Source organism: Fukomys damarensis, unplaced genomic scaffold (genome assembly GCF_012274545.1).
Source record: "Fukomys damarensis isolate Sample0158 unplaced genomic scaffold, DMR_v1.0_HiC HiC_scaffold_7, whole genome shotgun sequence".
Classification (NCBI taxonomy): Eukaryota; Metazoa; Chordata; class Mammalia; order Rodentia; family Bathyergidae; genus Fukomys; species Fukomys damarensis.
This window is the reverse complement of record NW_022900919.1, coordinates 35,053,694-35,078,945: the sequence shown is the minus strand read 5'-3', so window position 1 is coordinate 35,078,945 and position 25,252 is coordinate 35,053,694. Positions and strand designations below refer to the sequence as shown.

At 37.7% G+C, this 25,252-nt stretch overlaps 1 pseudogene; it reads right to left on the bottom strand.

Moving 5' to 3' along the window:
• LOC104869132 overlaps positions 1-24,822 on the bottom strand; it is a 173,306-nt pseudogene extending 148,484 nt beyond the window's left edge.
• Positions 24,823-25,252: the final 430 nt, after the last annotated feature.

Here is a 25,252-nt window from a genome sequence, read left to right as displayed (position 1 = left end):
TTCCTCATCCTCCTGCGCTCCCTTCAATCCCTCCACCCCTCCCTATCTACAAAGACTTTGTTTCCAGGTTTTCATTTTCTCATATTAATTCCATTCCCTTCTTTCCTTTTCTCTACCCCTCATTTCCCCTTCCCTTCTGCCCCTTTTCTTTCTTTATCACATTATCTATTATATCTTTTAGTCCTTATTTACACTTTCAGTTTGTCTCAAAAGCCATATAATAACATACTCCAACAAGCACATGCAATACATTTCCCCATATCAAATTGAAAACTAGTGAAAATAGGAGAGCTGCAATCTCACTCCTTGCCTGAACAAAATGCTCATTTCAAGTTCTTTCTGCTTCCTCCTCAAATAGAAGGAATGAGGTTATATTTCTCTCCGGGTACCATAATTTGGGGAGTGAAAAGAGTTCTTATCTTTCTGTCTTCATTTTTCAAGTCACCTTCTCCACTGGAAAACGGATGCATATTGAGACCATACGTTTAAGTGAAATACGTAAAACACACATGTGTAAATACTTAATAGTTTCTCTGATGTGAAAAACTAAAAGTGTAAATAAGATCCAAATTGTATAACTGATAATGTGAAATAAGAAGAAAAAGGCTAACGGTGTAGGGAAAGTGAGAAGGGTAAGGGAAAGGAAATAACTGAAAATAATTTTCTAATTTAACTTCCCATACTACACTGCAGTAATCTAGGTAAAGTTTGCTGTTTGGTCTGTTGGGAAAACAATTCAAACAAAAGAAGACAATGGATATTGCTAGGGTCAATATAAGACTATAATCTGGGGGCACTGTAGGTGATTAGCAGCTGACCAACTTGCTGGGACCAAGTAAAAAATGCTTTCATTATATCTTGCATATCAGGAATCGACTTGGTTTGTGTACTATGTAAAAGGAGACCAGATCAATGCTCCACTTGATGTTCCAAATGGGAAGGGAAGACACCATGGAGATGTCCCTACCTCCATTCTAGTCCCTCAGCCAAGAACATTACAATTGTAATTTGGAAGGTTAAGGAGGTTGAATTTGCCCAGTGAAAGGATGGTGCAAGGCTTGGACAGCCTGTTCTTTTGTTAATTTTAACAAGAATATTTTCTATTAATGGGAATGGTCTTATAATCATGGTAAGTACATGGTTAAAATTCAGTTCCGATTCTGCTTTGTTCTTTTTTATGAATAGGTCAATGTGTCAATTATTCTCTCCTAATGCCTCCTGGGTTTGGGAAGTGTTCAAAATATCATTTCTTCATACTGCAATTAGATTTTGAAATGAGCACATGTAAGGGCCTGCCTAGAGATGCTAAGATACTCTATTTTGTTTTGGCCTCTTCTGACCAGCAAGTCTTAATGATACCTCTGCAGCCTCTTGCATTTTGATTCCCCATATGTTTCCTTTTCTGAAGGAGAAGATTTTAAATTTTGCTCCAAATCTGGAGGCTGGAGAAAAAAACTCCTCGAAGTTAAATCCCCAAGAAAGACAGTCACTCCATAAAGCACAGTCACTTTTCTTCCTAGCATCTCCCTTGAAAACAAATGTTTCTATATCTGTGACAGTCAAGCAAAGGACCTTCTTCAAAGTAATCCACATGTTTACCACTCTTTCTCCTTTAACCTAACATCACCACCACTGTTGTCATTAAAGGAAATAAGAAGTAACAATTCTAGTGTTCTTAACTCTGGGATACATACCTATTTTTAACAAAAGTATCTGGCCTTCCTATATCTTATTCCTATTTTTATTCCTTATCTAGCATCATTAAGAGATAGACTGCTCATTAAACTTATTTATCTTGTTTTTGTCTCCCTCTCTTATTTGTAAATCCTTGAAGGTATAAAGTTTTATCTACCTTGTTCACAGCTCTATGCTTAGTACCTAGAATGAAGTTTTTGAGTATGTCATGCTGTCAGTAAATATTTGTTGAATGAATGAATGACTTTCCTGGTGGTGAGGATTAGATGTGATACTAAGTAGCCAGCAATTAACCACCATATTCCCAGCACCAGGGTAACTATTCAGAGATATCAAAAGGCATGTGTGATTACTGATGTCAGCCTCTGTGTCACTTTTTATGTGCTGGTAAAAGTGGATCCCACCTTCACTCCTTGGTAAGAAGAGGTTTAATCATTATTTCTCCAAGTTCTTGCATAGTAGGTGGACATACTGTCATTGCTGTAACTCACCCTGAACTCCTATTGCTGCCTTGGTCTTGGGTCCTCTTGGTATGTTCTATTTGGAACTACAAGAAGCAAAATTTTGCACACTTTTACAGTCATTCAGAGTGTCAGTGGGAATTTAAGGAAATAATTCATGAAACACCAACAACCTTAATAAATTTTAGAGATAACTGCTCTAACAAATCCTTTGACAAATTTCCCTTCTTGCTTGGCCATTTTTCTTATTTTCTCCCTTTTTCTCTCCTCTCCCTGATCACCAATACAGCTTATTTTTATGCTTAGATCTCACCTAGTCTTGTCTTTGACTGTGAATCTATGGCTTCTATAAATCTATGGTCTCCATCAAGCAATTTACTAAAACATTTTCAAAAAAGGATAGCTCCTCTTTATTAAGAATTCGTGTGTTAATGGTTAAGGTAACAGTTTTGTTCCACCTACTAAAAATAAATTGTCGAAAGAGCAAAGCATAGAATTCTTGCACCTGGGGTTTAGTTCAGGCATGGAAAAATACAGGAAAGAACTTTAGGATATATAACTCAAGAGCTTGCTAGATAAAACATGGCTACAAGTTGTTTACCGTTTGTCCGGTGTTCAATCCCCTAAAATTACTTTGCAATCAATATTATGGCATCTCACCCAAGTATGGGATTCCTCTTTTTCTTCTAAAATACTTTTCAATTTTATTTTCTCAGTTTCCAACTTAATGTCTAATAAATCAGCAAAATTAATTTGGAGGAATTCATATTGGAGATTATTTCCCCCCTGAGAATTACTTACAAAGGAATAGGTTTTGATGGCTCTAAACCACACAGCAATTGACTAAACCCTTTCAAAGAAATTTGGTTCCTGTTTTATGCAAGTAGATTATGTTGCTAAATAATCCCAGAGAATTGAAGAAGAAAGTAGAGAAGAGTAAAATGGGGACAAAGAAAGCCTTTACCAACTAAATATTTACAGAGATTTACCACATAAAGAGAAAATTTAATGGTTCTCTCTGTTCCAAGAGGAATAAGCAATAAAAAGTAAACAATGTTTTGTGACTAGAGTATAAATTTATAAACATATATGTCTTAATGTTTCTATTTTTATGTGAAATTAGTATGCTAAATATCGATTTCTAGTAATGGCAGCACAGATTCATATAAACTCCTTGCTCAAAATCACCAAAAAATCTCATCCACTTAACAAAAACAAAAATACAAAACAAAAATGTTTTGAAGTTATCAAAGACCTCAAAAGATAATGGGAAAACACCTGTTCAGTTTTTGAAGATGATAAAAACATAGTGTGGCTTTTGCTTTGAGCACTAATTTATGATCCTACAAATGTGTCTACAAATAGAAGCTGGACTTTTCACAGCTTCTGACAGCAGAAATCAAAGCCCCAAATTACCTCTCTTCAAGCAAAAAGCCATGAGCTCTTTTCTCTCAAATGGATGTATCACTGTAAAATCGTCCTCCCTCAAGTGAGTAGTCCTTTTCACCTGGTGATTCTGGGGACCTCAGGTCTTCCACATGAACAAAGTTTTTCTGAGACTGGCAGAATTCAGGGTGAGTCAGCTTTCTCTCTCTCTCTCTCTCTCTCTCTCTCTCTCTCGAGAAATTATTATTATACTACATTTCCAAAATTTTTAGCAAATAATATTTAAATAAATGTCTATCATTTAAAAATAAAAACTCTCTCTCTCTCTCTCTCTCTCTCTCTCTCTCTCTCTCTCGAGAAATTATTATTATACTACATTTCCAAAATTTTTAGCAAATAATATTTAAATAAATGTCTATCATTTAAAAATAAAACTACCAACAAAAGAAGAAAACAAGGCTCATTAAGGAAGCAGAAATGATATGTAACAGAAGTGGATCCAGAGGAAATTCAGTCATGATGAATATCATAATAGACACAGAAAAATAACTGGTGACTGATCCACTGCTAGTGGCCAAGGAAAAATATTGCACTTGAAATTTTCAGTGAGAAGTAAGAAACTGTAAAACACTGGTGACAGATTCTAAGTAATATAAAAGTTTTGCTGGCACTATTTCCTTACCACAGGAATTAATTACAAGTGTTTTCATATTTTCAAATATATGAAAAAATTTAATTCAAATTTTCATGCTAATTTCAATTTTAATTCCACTGTGGCCAAATATGGGGACTCTATGATTTTATTGATGCTTGCTTTACGGTTTCACACCTTGTCAATTAAAAATTATTTCATACATTCTTGGAAAAATGTGTTTCCTAATTTTTGAGATAGATAGAGATATTTCAAAATGGATATGAAAGAAATTCTGAGGTTATTAATATTATTGCTCCATTCTTTAATGTTATTTGTTTGTTTGTTTAGTACAGGTCCATTTGTGGTAAATTTCTGCTCTCTCTCTCTCTCTCTCTCTCTCTCTCTCTGATATGGTACTTTTTTAGAACCTGTTAATTAAAAATAATTTTTGTTACATTGAAATTACCTTTTCTGAATATTTTGAAGCTATAGTTAAACTATCTTTGGTTTTCCCAGCTTATCTTGGATAGTTGTCACCCATCTAATTTTCATCCCTTTTTTTGTTAACTTTTCTCTCTGAATGCCCTTTATGGTCTTCTAATACCCCTTCTTTCTACAGGTTCTACATCTGTGTGGATTTACTTTTCTTAATCCTACTGCTTTGCATTTTGATCCCGGTATTTGTTTTTGCATTTTTTTTACCAATTCTGAACACTTTCCACCCTATCTTTGCAAGTTGGTGCCATTTCAAACCTTCTCTCATGTGCTCAAAGATTAATTGCTGGCTCTTGTTTGATTTTTTTTTTTCATTATTTCAAGGCCAATATGTCCTAACTGCAGCACTGATGTTGCGTCTGACATTCGGGTAGTTTCTTCCTCTACCTTTTCGTAAACACTGTAATATTGCAGCCAGGACATATGGCAAATAAGCACTGTAACGATCTCTATTTCAGGATGAATGACTTAATGAAATCAGAGAAGATACCTCTAGGAAATAAGCTTCTGATGATCTCAGATGAAAAATTAAGAGCAAACTAAGATTTTTTTTTTTAAAGTGAAGACGCATTGTTCCGGGTAGAAATCCTTGTACACAAGTGTCCCATGGCTACAGGGAAAATGACAAGCATGGGCAATTCACCTATTTTCCAACATTGGTTGATATTTTTGTTAAGTGATTAACAAACACTGGGAGAAAGCTCGTGGATCTTACCTGCCTGTGGTTGTCAGATGTCTGAAAGAGTAAGAATTGGAATAATTTTTGAAAAATCCCCAGAGCAGAGGGGGTGATTAGCTGCACTGAGAAGGAAAAGGGAGATTTTCTAGACAAGAAAGGTGAACAAGGAAGAGCCAAGATTGGAAAGAGGAATATGGAGAGAGAATCCTCCAACTTTGCACTCTGAGGAAAAGCCTCTAGAGCGCTGAGGTAGGAGTCAACAGCGATGTTGGACTGCAGGCTCTGACTTAGGTCTGGGGTGTCTCTTCTGAATACTTCGCAACAAAGTAGCACAGATTCTGCTTTAGTGGGGACAGACTTTGAGAATCAAGAGCATAAGGAAGCTCTACTGTTCTTCAGAAGTGAGACTATACCCAGATGAACCAAAATCCAATCCTGCGTACCTGTAGTGTCAGAATAGGAAAGCTGGACCTCACTCTTATTACTTGTGACTAATAAAACTTTCATTCACCTGGGAAGATTGTTAGCCTATAGATATGAGGCCTTATCTATTTCTTCAGAGTTTTTAGGAGGTGAGGCCCTGGCCACCAGTGTAAGTAACTCTGAACATAGTTCTAATGCACAACAAAATTTGAGAACCACTGCAACTAGGCAACTAGAAATGAGATAAGATTGCACCTTTTATCATGAAAGGATGAAAAGTCTTTGCAAAACAGCCTGACAAATAGGGCAGAATACAAAGGCAGAAAGAAAAGTATGATAAAAGCAAAGGCTGCTTCTGACACCTTTGCAAGCTCAGAGCCAACACTTCCTGATTAGACCCCAGTCCACATCCCTTTCCCGTTATGAAGACTTTGCTCAGATACTGATTTGGAAGAAAATCAGCCATGTGTCTGCAAATGAATTTTATGTTTAATATATACATACATAGTTGATTTCCAAACCATAGATGAGAGATTCTATAAAAGAACAAAAGAGGCCACAGAGCATACTCAGATAAAAGGCAGAAGGCTGAGGAGTCCATTGAAAGGACACAGTCTTCTATTTATTTACTTATTTATTTATTTTATTATTTTTTTTTGCAAATACCCTTGGCCTAAAAGTTTAAAGGGTTCCAGAAAGCAAATAAAAATTTTCTCAGAGATATCTTTTCCTTGATTTTTGTGATTCATCCATGGGCTACCAGGTGCTTTATAAAAGTATTAAGAAATGTGTAGGCATGTAAAATACATACGCGCACACCCATTTTAATTCTAATTCAGCATAGCAGTTTCATCTATATTTAGCTTTGTTTTTCTTTAGAACGCTGGTCTTGCTGTTGTGTGTCTTTGCTTCACAGCGATGTTGGGGCAACCTCAAAGGAGATTAGGAAACCAGAGATGCTTGTCATGGGCTCCTTAGTGATCTTATCTGAGGCAGAAAAGAGCAGAGAATAAAGGTAGAGATTACACAGAAATCCGTTGGACTGGTTGTAGTGTCAGTAAAACAGTCACCTGGAACAGGGCTTATCCCATGTAGGCCAGAGTACAGTTCCATAAGAAATCAGTAAGTTAAAAGGAAGACATCCTTTAGGTAACTCTTATGGTGAAATGGGAAAACTCTTCCTTAACTGGGCTTATCATGTCAGCTGAAAAAGACTGCATGCATATTCCCAGATGCTTACACCTCTGGGGTCCTCTTGTATTTGGAAAAGCTTATCCGAGGCTCACTATGAGCTGGCAGAGAATAGCCCCAATGGGCCTGTTGTATCTTGCAGATATGATGCTACCTGATTACCAATGAAAGATAGGCCTAGCTCTTTGCATGGATCCTTCAGTGACATTGAAAGGAATTGGGTCATTGTTGATATTTTTTTTTCCCTGAATTAATGTCCTGGGTCTAAGATATTTGCACACAGTCTATTTGTCCAGCTAATTACTTTTATACTTGAGTAGTCAAGTAGAATAAATTATATATATTAATTGCCTGGACTAATATTTTTTTAAAAACTTCATTTTAATTGGCATTAGCTTATTTTCAGCTTACAGTTTGTTCTCTCTGGAAGCAGATACTGCCCACTGCCTTAGTGATATGTAGTGTAGGTCCAGAATTTTCATTCCCTCTCCATTCTTCTTATGCTTTTGCAATCTTGGAGACATAATCATCTGTAAAATTGTATATCACAGCTGTCTGAAATTCCAATTTAACTTGGTGTCTAGGGTAGTCATGTGATGTCTAACAACATGCACGATTTCAGAGAAATGTGTCATTATGCGAATTCATCATTGTGTTAACATCAGAGTGTACCTACACAAACAAAGATGACCGACGACCACAACATCTCTAGGCAGTATACACTACTGGGACCACTGTCTTCTGTGTGGGCTAAAACACTCTTATGTGGCACTCACTCACTAAATATGGCAACCCTGAATAGTTGGGATGTATTTCATTTGTTGATAGAACCATTATCAAATTTTATTTTGTCATCACTCATAAGAAAATGTCAACAGCTTTTTCTTTTCTTCATTTGTTGTAGAGAAAGCATGTATGATGCCTGTGTTTTTTTACCCTGCATTCCTAAAATTCTCCACCCCTGTAAACCAGTCAACCTCAAATGTCAATTCTTTCTAAATCAATTCTTTTCCAAAGGGCTTAATTCAGATTCAAATTACTCAAGTGTTTCCTTTAGCTCTGTACAGAAATTGTGATTTCTGGGGAATATGATCATAATAATGCAAGAAAGGAGGTGCTGAAAACACTGGGAATCATAAACTTGAAGAAATACAACATCCTCCCTGCCTAGTAGGCAAGGAAGCTGCCAAGCTGCATGACAACAGGCTTTGATGTCAGATGAGACTTGTTAGCAGTCTTGGCAATGAACTTGGCAATTTGCTTATATCTCTGTCATCTATTCCTTCCTGAAAACCTGAGATAGGTAAATAGATGGGTACATGTTTGTATAAGATTCTAATGAGGTAACAAATAGAAGGTGGTTGTTAGAGAATAAAACATTGAACTGATATCCAGTATAATGTTTGTTCCCTGTTAATTCTTTTAGTCACAACAGCTGGGACAACCACTGTCTCAAAGAGAAGGTTGGTCCCCAGCAAGAGGAAAGAGCACTGCCTCCATTCCTCAGGCTCAGGTTTCAAAATGAACAGCAGGTTGGTGGCATGCTAGTAAACAGTAAATGTTTAGGTAACAAATAACTCTTTAAAAAGGTCACAGTTTGCAGTGATAGTGATTTTCATGTATAAATCATAAACATCAGCTTTATTATTTTCAGTACACCAATATGACACAGTTGGTCCCAAACTTTAGAAATTAGTACACATTAGTACACAGGTATCTAGGTGAGGAGAGTGATTCTTTTAGAGCACTAAATGTGATAATTTTACCTTTTAACCTTAGAAAAAAGTTGCAGAGGTGCAGGGATAGTTTCCTGACACTTAACAAAGACATAAAAACTTTCCTGGCCAAAGGGAAGATTGTGGAGTGATTCAGAGGCTATCAAACTAATTAAATGCTCTGCCCATCTGCCCCTGTGGGTGTGGTGAGATAATGGAAACTTTGATAGGAAGATTTCAAACACTGTACTGTTTCCTCTTTGAAATTCTGAGACTTTTTCCTCAGATTAAAAAAGCTGTTCTTCACTTTAAGACAAAGGAAGAGCCTTGGACTCCCTGAGACTCTGCAGCTGGAAAGGCATCCACAACATCCGGAAGTCTCCAAGGTAAAGTTGAAAGACTGACTGGGACGTGGATGTAGCCGTGGGATGCCTGGAAAATCCACCTTTCAGGATCGCCTATCATCAAAGGACCTTGCTAGTTACCCTTTAGTCTGCTCCTCCCTTATCTGAGAGTTAGAAGCCTATGAATTAGATTTTCCTGACCGCTTTGCCAGAAAAGTTTAAGCTTAGAGTCTGCTGATGAGAAGTTGGGAGTGAGGCTTGCCAGGTGGAACACAGGGCTTTCCATCACGGTGCAGTGCCAGGAGGCAGGACTGGCCGCTGCAGAGAGCAGGTCTGATACAGACCAGGTCAGTGCTTCTTTGGGAGCCTCCTGACACTCACCTGTCTCAGTTCTCCCAATGGATCCTCTCCCCAGCCCCTCACTTAGCCACTGCCTTTACATTTCCAGAAACCAGAAGCTCATTGCCACTAGAAATAGACCAATTCTGCACTGGTCAAGTCCAGCTTTTCTGTGAAAAAAATATGTCTTTCAAAAATATTAATGTCTATAAAGTTGCCTTTTTAAAAACAATCACCTTGTGACCATAGATGCTATGCACCCTAAAACTACCCTTGTATTTAGTTCTGGCTAAATAGGAAAGGCCAGTCATGGTTGATTTTTGTCACTGACTTAGAGTACTGGTAGTTTTCAAGGTTGGAGAAGAATCCTTCCCAGATTTAGAATCACTTTCCATTCTTCTTCGACTAACATGATCAGTCATGCCTTCTTTCCTTGATTTAGACAGTCAGTGTTCATGACAGCATTGTGCTTATGCTGGGGAACCAATAATCCCAGGCTTTCAAACAATCTGTATTCTAACAGGGGAGATATTCAAGTCGGGGCTAATACAGATGCACTGGTGTCATACAGGAAAGACTCTCAACTGAGTCTTACCGAGTCATAAAGGGCTTCCTTAGGAACATGATTACCAAGAGACAAGATTATTAGAGAAGTGAGCTTGGAGAAGACAAATGCAAAGACAGAGGAAAGAGTTCCTCCACCTTAAGGTACTGTTTAAGAAAAGGATATGAGCCAATGAGAGTGCAGAGCTCTGAATGAAGAGCAACGAGCCCAGCATGCAATGCCCCTTGGACTCTGAAGAGGCCAGAGTGGCCCTGGAGCTGCTCATAGTGTGTCATCCCTGGCCCAATTAACTGCTCAAGGAAGAGGAGCAGAAAAATAAACATTCAGCCTTGGCCCAAACAGAGGACTGTAGTTAGAGAGGAGAAGTGAAATTTAATGAAGTGCTAAAAGCCTGTGAGCAGACAGCTAAAGAGTGCGCTGTTAAGTAATAGCCTGTGGGTGGGCACATGGTCATGTTAAGTGGTAGAAAATAAGTTCTGACTGGAGCAGGCCAACACCCAAAGGAGCCCTGTGAAGAAACTACAGGTCCTATGTCAAATTACTTGACAACACTTGTATATCTGTAATGTATGGGTGTATGTAAACATGACTTTTCAAGTGTCACCAGCACAGAGAAAACACAAATACCAACAATTTAAGGTAATCAGAGAATAAAGTCTCTCTTCAAAGGGCTCCAGGTGTTAAGAGGATACACTTGGTTGGAGGACAAACATTTCCTGTGGAAAAATCTTAGTCTGCATACAGACTGACCTTGACATGTGATGGGGTTACATCTAGATCAGCTCATTCTATATTGAGTATTATAATTTAAAAAGGCACTGAGTATGCCTTACCTACTACTAAACATGACAGCTCAGCCTAGCCTAGTTTAACTTTGCTTGGGAAGCTTATTATATTAGACTTAGTTGGGTAAAAGTGTTTAGCACAAAACATACAAAAAAGTTTGGAATATCTCATGTAATTCATGGACTGCTATACTGAAAAAGAAGCCCAGAATGAATGTGTGAATTAACTTTCATACCAACATAAAGTAGAAAAATCATTAAGTCAAGCCACCCTAACTCAGGGCTCATATGCATACTGTTATTCTTTTAGATATATTGTACAAATAATAATTTAAACCAGGGAACCAAAGATAAAAGATATCACTGGTTTTCAGTTTTTGTTTATGACTACCAATAAATTCAGGTTAAAATAATTCATATCTTCACTGGGGCTCCTTAAAGAATCATTTATTTACTCTTGGTCAGCCAGTGCTGTCTCTTCTTTATGGAATCTGTAGCCAGCAAGAAAGAATTCAAATTTCCAACACTGAGGGAGAAGAATTGTAATTCCTGGACAGCAGTTCAACTGATTGGTTCAGGAAAATGACTAGAATTGCAAGAAATGAAGAAATGTGGGGTTTCTTACCTTAGATTTATTTTCAAACACCAGTCAGATTCACCTGGCTACAGGCACTGTTCCATGGCTAGACAGATTGACCAAGCAAGAGAAATAAGTAGTATGAGACTCATTCACATATATTAGAGTAGAATAAATTTATCACATATATTTGACTTGCCCACACACTGAGAGTGAATAATTCTCTTTAGTGCTCATATTGTATAAAGAAATTCTAAAGGGAATCCTGGCAGATTCCAACTGTTCTCAGCTTATGATACCATGTGTTGCAAAAGACTTATGAGTTTCAAGTACGGAAATATCACTCTGATGTCATGTGTTTCAATGACAAGCTGGAGAAATGTTGCTCAGGCAGATGGGGTGACCATAGTGAATACAATGGAGAAAGAGAAAGAGCACCTCTCTGCACTACAGAGCCCAAGACCATCGTCAGGACGAGCTAGGAAAGACTGAAATGCACAAGGTGGACCTGATGGGTTAGTTTCATATTTCTGAAGTGCAACCAAATATGAAATAGGTTTCTGTCTCCTTTGCAGAATGTTACATGCAAGCTGGACACATAAGATACATTGTACAGACTGATCTGAAGACTCCTCTCTCAACTTCCATCCAACCTCTTGCTCAGACACTTCTTCATATTAACACATTACCTATGAAGTTCCCCTTCAAAATGTTTGCAAACTAGTGAGTCTCATGGTCATTATTTTTTCTCTACTGGAAAAAATATGTAAGGTACCTGGTTTATGTTCCAACTTTTAAAACAATATGACCTTACATGTCAAAAGTTAACTGAAAGCCTTACCAATAAGATGCTCTTATTTTTATATTTTGGACCACTATTCCCAGCATGAGCACTGTGGTACTGGATGTATTCATGGTGTTCTGAGTCCAGCAAAGCATCTTCCCAGGGACTCTTTTTAGTGTGATTCAATCCACAGGTGAGGCCAAATGGAGCAGGACAATGTTTTTGGCTGTGGATCAGTGTGAGACCCTGGGGAAGAAAGTCAGGCATAGAAGCAAAAATGACAACAGAAAAAAAAAATAGAAAGAAGGGTAGCTTCTAGGAATTGTTTCAAGAGTGCAGATTTCCACCAAAGGGGGACTATCAATGATGATGGAAAACAAAGATATTAGAGATTCTTGTCAATGGAAAAACAGCTTGAGAATTGAATATAAGCCCTGATCTTTGTTTTTAAAAAATTGGAAAGCAGTCATTTAATAGTTCAATAGAGTTTTTCCGTGAGAAATTAATAATATATGAGTTGTTTCTCTTGTGGTCTGAGAATCATGACTTTCCAACTGTGGAAAAGCAGTAGTTGGCTGAATGTTGATTATAAGAAGAAAAAGTAAAAAAGAAAAATCTAAAGAATGAGAAACCAGTCATTCTTAGGAAAATGGATGCATACTCTTAAGTTATATTCTTAAGTGAAATAAATAAGTCACATGTGTTAATACTGAATAGTTTCTCTGGTGTGAAAAACTATAATTGTAAATAAGATCATAATGGTATAATTGACAATGTGTAATAGGAAGAAGGGGGCTAAAGGTGTAGGGAAAGTGGGACCGGTAGGGGAAAGGTAATAAGGGAAAAGAAAAAAGTATGAGAAAGTGGAAATAAAGTATTTGTAAATAGGGAAGAGAGGAGAGGGCAAAGGGAGGGCAGGGGAATGAGAAAAAATGAAAATCAAGACCTGTCATGTAAAGGTATAAGAGCCCAATGATGAATGTAACTATGTATCTAAAATGTACCAATAAAGTCAATGAGAAAAAAAAAAGAGAGAAAAATCTATCAAAATTGAAAAGAAGGGGGAAACATGAGGAAGTTTCCTCAGCTATTGAATTTTGAGTGACTTCTGCATCCTAATTTTGTGCTGAATGTCACAGTCAGTTGGGATGTAAAACAAGAGATTTCTTTCCTGGATAAACACCTTGGATCAATTTAAATTGGTGTCACAAAGCCTAAAACCTCTAAGCCTGATCACTCTGCCAAATTACAAAGGAAATAATTTTTCTTCACCTATTCTGGTGATATGCAGAGCACTATAAGGCAACATGCTCACATTTCTCTGATGTACTTGACTTTTACAGGGGAAGTAAATTATCTCCTCAAAAATAATCTTAAATGTGAAGCTAGTTCATTAACCTTCTAGATGTTGGGAAAAGGAATGTTCAATCATTGTTTCCATTTTAAATTCTACAGGCCATTCTAAAGGCAATGGCCAACATAAGTAATACATGTCTTGAAGATAATGAGTGAAAATTGAAATGCAGGAGGTGGTTTATGAAATCATTTTAGTTTGAGGGGAAATCATTATTTTTCTAGAATCACATTCTTACTTGTCCTAATTTTATATCCAAATATTAGTACACAATCTCTAAAGAAGTGTTTAAAATCTCTAGTTAAATAAACTCACTACACATTTCTTAAATGTTAATATTTTGGCTAAGAGAATATATTTAAATCCCAGAGAGTGGAAAATAGCAAGTCTCAGTCTGAGGAATGCTAGTGTTCTTGCCACAGCAGGCGAACTGGGGTCAAATCAATGTAATAACTTTATGAAGCAGTCTTTTTTCAAAGGCTTGATACATCTCCACTGCGTCCTGGAATTGCTGAAAACTAGTATGATTCACTTGGGCACAATTAGAAGCACTTCTCTTTTTTGTTTTGTTTTGTTTTTATTGAGTTTATTGGTACAATCTAGGTACACAATACAGTTACATTCATCATTGGGATTCTGTACCTTTACATAATAGGTCTTGATTCTCATTTTTTCCCCTTGTCCCTGCCCTCCCTTCACCCCTTCCTCCCCTCCCCATTTACACACACTTTATTTCCATTTTTTCAGTTTCTCATATTCTCTTTAGAAAGGTTTATTCAAATACTGCTTGAAAGAAAGAAGCATGCTTGAAAGGGTAAATCGATAATTGAGAAAACTCAGTATTTTTATACTCCTCCCCTCCATTTACACACACTTTATTTCCATTTTTTCAGTTTCTCATATTCTCTTTAGAAAGGTTTATTCAAATACTGCTTGAAAGAAAGAAGCATGCTTGAAAGGGTAAATCGATAATTGAGAAAACTCAGTATTTTTATCATTTGAAATGTTTTGATTATAGAATTATAGTTTTAAAAGGGAAAGTGCTTCTGTTTCTACTGCCCATAGCAAAAATCAAGCCAAAATATAATGGTACTAGAGAAATATTTGCACATAAACATAGAAGTTCACAATACACACACACAAAATGGACACACGCACCTGCATGCAGACGGTCATATCACCAAGTGTTTGTAAGCAAAGTAAAAATAAAATATGCATGGTTATTTTCATGGCTGGATCTGATCCTGTCTAAGATATGAGATAGAAGGTTTTGAGAATGGAGGTGGGTGTTCCTTCTTCTCCTCACAGCAAGGTGACATCTCAGCATTATTTCAATGTGCCCCAGCACACACTGAATCACAAAACATTACTCTTGTAAGGATATCAGGGCCACACCAGAGATGTTCAGAGGCCAAAAGTCAATTCTTGTTTGGGAAAGCACCAGATTTTGAGCAAAAGGGAAATTAGTTCTGGATTTTCCTACTCTTCTCTGTGCCCAGAATCTACCATTGGGGAAAAAGCATGTACAGATACTTCAGCCTACTCTCTGAAGTTCTTAAATCTCCACCCTTTCCCCTCTTGTTCTAATATGCTTTGTTCATGGTAAAATTCCAGTGGTGCCATTTAAATATAAAAGCAAAGCCACAAAAATGTGCTGCCTCAATTTGAATTCCAGAATATAAAAGTGAATGTCCTATTGCTTTCAGACTTTCCTTACATAGAATTTAGGATTATTTGATTTGTGGTTTTAGCCAGGCACTGGCTGTTTTTTCCCTTCCCTTCCCTCCCCTCCCCCTTTTCCCACCTCATCCATGACCCATGGCTGCTACAGTGTCTTCTGTTGTCTCCCTCTTTTATCTCTATGGTTGGGTTCAGTTAGAAGCTCAGATGACCTGGAAGCACGCCACAGGATTCTCTGAGAATAAACTAGAGGAACATTTCAAGACAAGAAGTTCTCAAACTCTATTGTGCATCAAAATCAAATGAAGGGCTATTCCAGGGATGCTTGTTGCCTGGGAGCAAGCAGAAGGAGGAATCAGAGGCTGAGATTTTCCACTTGTTTGTGGTATGTGGATCGAACTCAGGACCTTTCATTTGCTAGGCAGGTGGCAGAACCACTGAGCTAAATCCCTGGCCCAAGAATTTCCATTTCTAACATGTTCCCAGGTGATGCCACAAGGAAGATAGACCCAAATGAGGTTGTGAGAAGGCCCCTCAGTTCATACAGACATTCTTCTAGCATGAGTCCCTTGCAGCTGTGCTCTGTGCCCTCTCCCAGGCTCTATGATATGAATCTGAATAAAGCCCAGTGAGGAAATTCAGGCGTATCCCTTTAACAAGATGGTTTGAGAGCTTCAAGTAGAGATACGCACAGGGAAGAATGGAATGCAAAGGAAGCAAGGCTAAAGTCTCTCTAGAAGTATGGTCAGGGTCAGGGGCTGGCGTGGAAAATCAGAATAGAAGAGGATTTTGAGCCTACATTTTAAAAGGGGAGTGCAGAGTCACCAGCAATGTGGCACAGTGCATGGTGGTCCCAGGCTGCAGGAGAGCAAAGTTCATGGAGATCTGCAAGGATGTAGCCTAGGAGCCAGAGAGGAAGGCATGAAAACCAGATATAAGATTAATATTGTTTTGTAGTCCAGATGTGGTTATGAACCCTAAAAGAAACAATCAATAGAGGAGAGAAGGAATATGACAGTGCTAGTGAGTTTGTTATAGGTTATGTCTAAAATGTCCCCTAAAAGGATCATGGGTGCTATGATTAGCAGTAGATCGATTCATTAATAAGTTCGTGGTTGGATGTGCTTTCAGGAAGTGAGGCCAGGTCAGAAGAGTTGGGTGACTGGAGGCCTGACATGGAAGAAAATATTCTTGTCCCTCCCTCTGCTCTTTCCTTTCCTCTTCCTGGCTGCCTTGGGGTTGAGCAGTTTCCTCTGCTGTGTTGTTCCGCTATGCAGTTTTCATCTTGAAGACAGCTGACCGTGGACTGAGCCAAAATTATTCTCTCCTCTTTTAAATTCTGGGTGTTGGGTACTGTGTTCCAGTGAAGGGAAAGTAACTAAAACAGAGCTAGAATCATGGGAATTAAGAGTAACATGAATGAGGAGGGTGAAGGAAGGGTGACAAGCAATGGGTGATAAGGATCAGAATTGGTGTGCAAAGGAAATCAGCTCATTTCTAGATGTGTCAGACTCAGGTGCCTGTGCAAGTTTGGCTCTGATTCTTTTTTGCACAGTACTGGGATTCTAGTCAACAGCATTGACTTATATATTTCAGTTAGAAGGCAGAATTTTGAGTGTTCTCATAAGAAAGAAATGATAAATGTTTAAGATATTTAAGATGTAATGTATAAACATGGTAATCACCCTTATTTTATTATTACACAATATATATTTGCTTTTCCTGTGACACCCCTAACAACTGAGAGTTGAATCTCTCTTCTACTTCAGAGATCTCTTATTCCCTGTTGTACCTCTTTGCTGCCTTCCTCCTCTGAGAAAACTTTCAGAGAAATTTCTCAGCTTTTATAGATTCATAAATTTTAGATTAGGCTTGCCTATAAAACCCAGGGAAACCTATTTTAAGATCTGCAATTCTAACAAAATCTGAAAAAAATCTCTGCTGCTATGTTAGTGCGTTTAGTAACTTTTCTCTGAGACAAAATACCCAACACCCGAAGTTAGAGGGGAAGGGATTTATTTGGCTTACCGTTCATGGAGGTTTCAGTCCATAATCAGCAGACTCCAAGGCTGGGAGGACAAACAGGCAGGGCAGGGCAGAAACAACATGGCACACACAAGGCAGTAAAGGCAATAAAAGAGAGTTTAGCACATCCTTCTGCCTCTTTTACCTTGTTCAGGCTACTGGGATTAGGGTTGTGCCAAACTAATCACTCATATTTAGTGGTTTAGTAATCACACCTTTAACCCCAAAATCATACATTCCAGATTCAACTATCTCTGAAAAAGAAAGTCCCACCTCATCTGCATGCAGTTTAAACTATAAATTAGGTAACATATTCCCAAAATCTAGAGATTATTGTGTGGGCATCTTCAAAGGTTTTGCTGACCGCCACAAGGCACTAGAGCAAAACATTAAAAAAAGACACAAATTTTCCACTAAAAATGTTACATATTAGGGGATACTTGGATAGAACTTAGATTATAACCTGAAGAATCACATAATTATGAGATACAGTGAAATCTCTGAAGGTACACCAGAGTGTAAAAGATTCCGTGGTTAAAAATGAGGGCTGATCTGGCCTGTAGAGAGAATAAATATTTCCCCAAGGACATAATAATTACATTGAAATGTGAATGATGAACAGGTGCTACATCCGTGTGCAGTGTTGAGGGAGAGCACATCAGGAGGAAGGAACAACACATACCAAGGCCTAATGGTGCATGTGGAACAGAGAACTGAAAGGAGAAGAGAGGGGTAACTGGAGCAGGAAGAATAAGGTGTGTGCTATAAAAAAGGGTAGCCAGACTAGAGAAAGCACAGGGAAAGAGTTTTTGTCTGTGCACAAAGACAACTGGAAAGATACTTAAACATTTTCAGCAAGGAAATGCCACCTTCAGGTTTTAATTTTTATAGGACTATTTTGATTGGAATTTAGAGAAACTACTGTGGGTGCTAAGAGAATTACAGTATTAAGGTTATAGTTCTGTGATCTCCAAATGAGATAATAGGGATTTTAGAATGAGTGGTGAGTGTAAAAAGGGAGAAAAATGAATGAGTTTAAGAGATGCTTAGGAAGTCTGCAAACTAAGATTCCCTGGCTTCTATGAATGCTAATATGAGTTTAAAAAACTGTGATGCATAGAATATTATTATCTCACTATCTTGCAGGAAGATCATGGACATCAATGACTGAAATCAGGGACACAAGTGTTCAGAGCCCTGTCACCACCTCTCATTGCAGAGGGTCCCTTGCTTAAGAAGGCAGCAAAGCAGTCAATGGTAAGGATAGAGCAGGGAGGGGCAGACATTCTGGCAGCGAGTCTTGATTCCTAGCTGTACAACCACAGAAGAAAATAGATGTTTCAATTGTTAACTAACTCCATTAAAAATTTCCCTAATTAATCAAACTCCTCTCTTCTTTGTCCTTGAAAAACATTAGGTCAGAGATGAGGTTCTAATATTGCAAGATGCTATAATTTTAAAGGGCTATTTCTCAAGAAAAAAGAACGTTGTTCTGAGAAAGTAGAATAGTAATTATTCAGTACAAAATGCCAAGTTAACACCATACAGGAACATCCAGAATATGGTGCATGCTACAGAAATGCTGTCCAAAATGATTCCTGTGCTTATAGCTTCACTATTTGAATTGATGATGGCCACACTATGGGCTATGGACCACATCCTGCCTGCTTCTTGTAGTTGTTAATAAAGGTTTATAACAGCAGAGCAGCACCTATGACTATTTTCATGCCACAGTGGCAGAATTGAGTAGTAATGGTAGAAATGGAATTCCCACAAGGCCTGAACTACTTCTTATACTACCTTTAAAAAATACTTGGCTAGCTTTTAATTGGGTTGGATAGATACAACTTTCAAGAGAAATATAAACTCTGGAAGGAGAAAAATACATATAGTTTTGGATGTGTTGATTTCAAGCACTTTTGAGACATTTAAACTGGAACACAGAATCCATGTTTGGATATTTGAAGTTCATATTTCTTAAAAAAAAAAGTTAAACTAAGAATTTAATTATTTCCCACACTCCTCAGGAGTGACTTATTTTCTAGTCATAGTCACAAGTTACCATTACCAACCATTTTAAACCAACTTAATCCACTCATAATAACTCATTCAAAAAACAAGTTTCTGACAGCCCATGAGCAATAGTATCCCTCTTCTGAAAGACAATTGGCAGTTGGTAAGAGCTTCTCTGCAGCAAAAGTACTGAAAGTCGACCCATTCACCGCAGTGTTACCCACACAATTGTGTTTCAGCAACTAACCTCAACCCATTTTCTTCAAATTCACTAAAAGTTGAGTTCCTCTTCTGATCATAACTCTCCTTTACTAAAGTAATAAATTCAGCTCCATGTTTCTGTTAATAAGTGGCGGTTTCTTCCTTCACTTTAAGATTGCTTTCAAAAGTGAGTGTGTTAAGTGCATAGACGGTTGTGGCCATGGAAAAAGAAGTAACTATTGAGAGGGAGGATACTAAGACATCAAGAGTGGCTAGTACAGAGTAATATAAATGCCAACATCTAATGACTATGTAGAGGGAAATAAGCATGCAAAGAAGACAGTGAGTAGAACTAAATGGCATTATAAGAAAAGAGAGATGAAAGGATGTGGGTGTGCATGCACACACGCACACACACACACACACACACACACACACACACACACACACACACACACTCACACTCATCAAGAGGCTGTCCACCATGAGATACTTGCTAGGTTGGGGAGGAAGGTGCTTCCTAGATCTGGTCCTGTTCTGTTCAGAATTTCTAACTATGAAACTCCGAGCAAAATAAACCTATTTTCTTTATAAATATCAGCCTCAGACATTTTATTATAGTGGATGAAGACAGACTAATAGCACCATACATACTTATAGAAAGCATGAAAAAAAACTGGAAACAGTTTGACTTCTGAACCAAGATGCTATTTATTTTGGAAAAGAGGACTAGAGATCTGATTATAATGAGTTAAAGTGTTAATTTAGAGAGTTCTAACTGTACACAATGGGTTGAACACAATGTGTTTGTTTCTGCACCTTAATATGTGAAAGTAAAGAAGTTGCTATCTACACAGCTAAATGATTTCCTCCAGGGTCATTTTTCAGATATTTCTTTAAAAGAGTACTGTAGAAGACTGAATGCATACCGATTTTTAAGACTATTAGGATCCCGAAGAAATCAATCAGTGAGTAGATAATAAATGTTTTAGAGCAGAAATTGACTATGGAAGAGTACAAAGCAATGGACCAAAAGAAGGAAAAGAGTTTCAGCAATTCCTATCTCAGAAAATCTGTACGTAAAGAGCAAGAGAAGAGAATTATGTAAAGACACTTATGATTAGAAATTAAAGAATTGAAGTTTAAGAGTTCACAACCAGTGCCAATGTCCTAAATGTGGTCCAGGAGAGGTGGGTCAGGGGAAGGATAGAAACTTGGAGTACAAGAAGCCAGGAAAGAAGAGGACAGGGTGATGTCTCAACCTAGAGGGAATGGAAAGAAGATAGTAAGCACGTGTCAATGTGTGGGGAACAATGAAGCAGTACAGCTACATGTGGGAACCTCAGAAATGAGCAGTGCCTAAAGTAGAAACCTAAGAATCTACAGGCAATAAAAATATCAGTGCCATCTCAGCATTTCTAAACCTCCCCGGCTCTTGACTCTGCTAAATGTGATTGCCTGACCAGACTGCCAGATGAACCCAGGTCACTAAAAAGAAAGTTGTAAAAGTTGTACAAGGTTAAGAATACTTACCAAAGGAAATTTTCTTGAGAACAACACTGGAGATGGTGCAACAGATAGGAGTCAGAGTCAGCCATAAAAATGTATCTGCCCAAATTCCTGGAACCAGTATCAGGATGGACCAACAGAAAGCAATCTTGATATCAGCTCCAAATCAAAGAGAATAGCTCCTTTTCATTTCAACTTTTATATTTGTGCTGGTTTGAAGAAACAAGAACTATCCATTGAATTGGTTTCATACTGTGAGCTTAGTGGCATGATCAATAGAAAAAGGGTGGATGTGCAGGGCCTGGCCATGGACCACATGAGGGGACCAGTGCCGGGCCCTGGCCATTGACTGCCCTGTTTTGCATTTGCCTGTCAGCACCACCTGGAAGCCTTGGCAATCGATGGTCAGGTTATCCTCAGGATGTACTTTTCCCACCACCATCTCTCCTTCAGTATCTAGTGTTGACTGATTTTCAGCCCCTGCAGTGAGTCGCACCAGGGCACCATGAAGACAGCTCTTGTTTATTATTTCCCTCTTTTGTCTTCCTGATCCTCATTTCCCTTTCTTTAAAGTCAGGCTCTGTCTTGGCAGTTTTTATCTCTGATTTGGAGGCCCTCTGTACTTCCTCTGCCTATTTATTCCCCATATGCACTTTGATTTATTAACAAATCTGCAGGATGCTTTGAAACTAAGAGAATTTTTTAAATGATCTCTGCATTCTTTCAGTCTTCTTCAGTTACAAGCTCTAAGCATCCATGGCCTGTTTACAGAATGTTATTTTAGAAAGTGAATTGAGGCCATCATGAATTCCAGTGGCTATGGACAGATTTTCTTACAAATTTCTAATATTCCAACTTTTGAGGCAGGATACTCCAAAGGTATGTAGCTAAAAGGTTTCCGGGTTATTGTTATAATTGCAGGACTGCCCTGATGTCCTATGTTAAAGCAGTGTTCAGAGCCTGTCTTTTTTATATCATAGGGAGCACAAAATAGTTTCCTTTGAAGATCTGTGGTTATAAAAGCTAATAAATTATTGCTACAAACCAGCCAGGAGTGGCAGGAATGGGGTGATTGATAGAGAAACATTAAATAAAGTGATGCAAGAAGTGTTCCAAGAATCAAGAACTTGGAACAGTTGGCCAACTGAATACTGATGTCCATTATCAACGCCAAGCTGAGCTCCCCAACACAATATTCTGTAGGAAAATGGTGTACCCAGCAGCCCCCTATCCCCCTGTTATTTGGCATCTCAGTCTTAGTCTCCGGGCTGCACAGCCCTCTTCCTTCCTACTGAGGGCCTAGACCTCTCCAGCCCTCTGTTGCTCGCTCCAGCAACAAAAGGCATGTGCACCACACTTTTCTATAATTCTGTCTCCAAATTGTACCTGCCCTGAGCACCAATCCTCAGCATGCAGTTGTCTGCTGGAGCACAATAGATATTGAGTGAATTAATAAGCACCATAATCCTGCTAAACTTTTGTTGCATCTAAGTAGCAATATATCAACACAACTTTTCATAAACTACTCTACGTGTTCTCTAATCCTGGGAATTTCAAAGTAGCTATTTCACTGTGTAGAGGGATGGCTTTTATTTATTTGGATGCTCTCAGCATACTCAAATTCACCTACCTCCACCAACACCCTTGAAGGAAGATCATCTATTAACAGAAGAAATCAATAACTTAGGGCAAAGTTTTACCTGGCTTCAAGAGAATGCACTGATTACTAAGACAACTTTATCCCCCATATCCAACTAAACATGAAGAACTTCTTTGATCCTGACTCAGGTTTTTAATATTTTAGGTCATGTAGATAAAGTCAACTTTCAACTATCCATAGGTGGATTATCTGCAAATCTGGTTTTTGCCTTCTTATATTGACATTATCATCTCTTTGGTCTATTTAAACCTTCTAAAAGGCATTGCTGGTGCGTCTGTTTACTCTGATTTCTTCCATACAATAATGATAATTCCTAATATTGGTTTAGTATTTTATGGTTTTTAAAACATTTTCATTTGTATTTTTTCATCTGATGGTTCTTGAATCTAAAAGTTTGAAGGAATGTCATTGAAAGCATAGGATTTCGCATCGTATTTTTTCTGAAAAGAAAACTGCTTCCCTGTTGGGAGTTGATGGACAAACAAGCAAAATCCACCTATGAGACATTGACTCAAGTCTAAGAGGTGTCAACCACTGTCCATTCAGGGAGGATAAAGCCCAGTAGAAGCTGATCAACTCCTAGTTCCTCACAGCACCATCCTGTTATTGGGCTCAGATTCTACACTTCTTATGTTCAAGACAATATCAAAATCACATTTAAAAGTGAGTTTATATCTTTATATCTATGATCATTTGCTTCCTATAAAAATAATGAGCAAGTCACTGGAGACAGCATAGATTTTTCAATAAATGGGGAAGCTGACAATCTGATGTTCAAACACAGAAAACATTTTTACAAAATAGTTCAGAAACCTAAATGTAAGAATTAAAATTATAAAACATTATTAAAAAGCATAAACTATTCAAAGCCTTATTTTAATAAAAATTACTTAAAATGACACTAAAAACATTATTCATAAAATTAAAAATTTGATAAATTAGACCCCTAAAGTCCAAAACTTTTCTACTTTTAAAACATTTACAAAGCAATAATACAAGCCATAGAGTGGAAGAATTTTTTTATAAAATATATCTAAGAAAATCATATTCAGAATGTCAAAGGAACTCTAGCAATTTAACATAAAAGGTAAATGACCCAGGTAGAAAACAAAGATTTGAATAGTGTTTTCATCAAAGAAGATTGACAAATGTCTGATAGCTTATGAAAAATTGCTCAATGAGATGCCATTTCACTGCCATTAGAATGGTTGTGAGGGCTGGGGATTTAGCTCAGTGGTTCTTCTGCCTTCCATACAAGTGCAATGTTCCAAGTTCAATCTCTGGTACTGAGAAAAAGAAAAAAAAAAGAATGGTTGTGACAAGAAAATGATAAATAGTAACAAAGGTTAATGAAGATGTAAAGAAATGGGAGCCTCTTGTGCTATTGATCTGAGTGTAAAATAAAATGCAAAATCTATTTTGTAAAAGAGTCTGACAGTTAAACACTGATTTACCATACACGCTGCAATTGCATCCCTAGACATCTATTTAAGAAAACTTTCAAAACTATGTTCATACAAACTGATATACTTGCATGTTCCTATTACTAGCAAGATTATCACAATAGATGGTGTGGATTTAAACTAAATATTCACCAAATGATGAATGAATTTCATGAAATGTGATATCAAAATATGATGAAATATGATCCAGCAATGGAAAGAATAAAACTCTGAATATGAATATGGGTCAAAATAAAAAAGATAACTAAGTGAATGATGACGGATACAAAAGGCCACACATTGAGTTACTTGATCTATGTGAAATATTATTATATTTTTATATTCTCAAATTTGGAACCACGAAAGTAGGTATTTCTAAAGTGATCTTCCTCTCTGATTCATGCATTTAGGCTCCTCTGCAATATATAATTAAGACTGAATAAAGATGGTACGGTATTAATAAAGCTTGCAATGAAGCAGAATTGAAAGCATTATCAATGAATGTTAAATTGCATCCTGAGGCCCTGTCATTTATGAAGAACAGAAGTATATTTCTTATGGTTCTGGAGGTTGGGAAGACCAAGGTCAAAGGGCTGTTATAGATAATTATGGTGTCAATTTAAACAAGAAATACCTAGCTGATTGGTTTAGCACGGTTCTGGGAGTGTCTGGAAGATGAACCTCCTGAAGAGAAAAGACCCACCTTTTGGGTGTGGGTGGCACCAACCAATAGGCTTCTAGCCTGGATGGAGGAAAAAGGGAAAGAGGAAGAAAGTCTTGCTTCTGCTTCTTCGGAGGCCCTTCGGACTTTGCCATCACCTTTGGTCATCCATCTCCAGGCTTCCAGAGCAGAGTCTTTAGCCATCTAGCACAGACCCTTCAGCTTCCTCATATGGACTCACATGGGACTCTGCAGTGAGCTCTAGGGCTTTGACTTTTGATTGGATCCTTCAGCTCTCCAGTGCACAGACAATGCTTTTACATAATTCCACACCTGACTCTGCAGGTGACCACTCTAAGCTTACCTGGTAATAAATTGGCTTCCAGAGCAGAGTCTTTAGCCATCTAGCACAGACCCTTCAGCTTCCTCATATGGACTCACATGGGACTCTGCAGTGAGCTCTAGGGCTTTGACTTTTGATTGGATCCTTCAGCTCTCCAGTGCACAGACAATGCTTTTACATAATTCCACACCTGACTCTGCAGGTGACCACTCTAAGCTTACCTGGTAATAAATTTTATATATTTATTATATATATTATACATTATATTACTATATATTATAAATAATATAT